We start from the raw sequence: 1,426 nt of genomic DNA, 5'->3' as shown, positions 1-1,426 counted from the left end.
ACACACACAAACACACACTCAAACAATTCCATAGAAGCAAACACACGCCCACACAAAATCACTAAGTGAAAACTGACAATGCACATACCAGCAGAAGGGACGTCAGACTGTTTTCTTCAGATTCCCCGAAACCAGAGCACACCAGTCACCCACGAGCACACACATACACACAACTTCTGTGAAGTAAAACAGATTGCCACTTCCGTGTTAGCGGACAGTAAATCACAGCAGGCTGTCCATCTCTGAAATATGCAGCCTCCTGTGTGCCCTTAGACGTAAATCTGACCCTTGTTCGTATGTCTGAAGGGAAAGCTGCAGAGTGCATACGTCGGGAGGCAGCGAAAGGTGAAATAACAGAATTTGCAGGAGGAGATGATAAGAGAAAGATAGCAGACTGACACCAAATGTCAATATGAGATAGAGTGAGAGAAAGAGGATGAACAGATGGAGAAAATGTGTGGGAAAAACCTCAATAAAGCAGGAAAAGTGTGTGCAAGCAAAGACCCATTCATACACGTGCATCTGGATGTACAGTGTGTCTGAGTGTGTTGTGTTATGTGAAAGAGCTTATCATGTAGGTAAAGTGATTCTGAGGGTCATGACGTCTGTGCATGTCATGTTTTACTACTTGTGTCAGAATGCAGCTTCCAGTGACTCTCTTATGCAGGTTAAATCAGAGGAGGGCTGGATAGTGTGGCAGCTATGAAAACTGAGACTCACTCAACTCTGACCTGAAGATGTTGGACAACCAGTAATAGCACACCCTCGTAATTTACATCACTTTCTTCTGTAGTTTGAAAACCAACTGCAATCCTTGCCCACTTCTGTCTTAATCATGCTCATTGTCTAAAAAAACTCTTTCTTCAATCATCTTTTTGTAGAATTTCTGCATTACTGGGATTCTGACCACTACAATGCTCCCGAGAAGAAATTAGGGAAATAATCGCCTAGAAGATGAATCTACCGTTAGCTCATTGTAAATTGGTCCAGTTATGGATCAAATGACTGTGTGTATGTGAAAGGCTTATCCAGAGGAAAAACCCACAAATAGGTAATACTCTGCTCTGAAGAACATTTTACTGTCTTTTAAAAACTTTATTCACTCTCATCAGTGTCATTTTCAGCTCTAAAACCCCCACTGTAAGCTGGCTGCCGAGCACCAAACAGTCAAAGTTAGCCACTAGCTGGAGAAGAAACTGGAACATTTAGCATCTTATGAACTAGATAATTCTTTATCCTTACCGTAATGATTTTTTTTTCAGAATTCACCACCAAGACTGCAACAGCTAATAGACCTCTGCAGCCTGACCTCTGCCAGTTTAGGGAATTCATTTTATTTATTTTTTTTTTCTGACAAAACAATCACAAGCCAGATACCACAATACCCCAAACTCATCAGACATAACAATGCAGAGTACAGTGGGGG

General features: G+C 41.6%; 1 protein-coding gene across 7 annotated transcripts in view; it reads right to left on the bottom strand.

Annotated features, from left to right (window-relative positions):
- The window catches only part of LOC116693604 (transcription factor SOX-6), a 113,845-nt gene that overhangs the window by 76,467 nt on the left and 35,952 nt on the right, over positions 1-1,426 (bottom strand). The gene's annotated exons all lie outside the window — the stretch shown is intronic.

This window comes from Etheostoma spectabile, chromosome 8 (genome assembly GCF_008692095.1).
Source record: "Etheostoma spectabile isolate EspeVRDwgs_2016 chromosome 8, UIUC_Espe_1.0, whole genome shotgun sequence".
Taxonomy (NCBI): Eukaryota; Metazoa; Chordata; class Actinopteri; order Perciformes; family Percidae; genus Etheostoma; species Etheostoma spectabile.
This window is presented reverse-complemented; position numbering and strand designations above follow the sequence as displayed.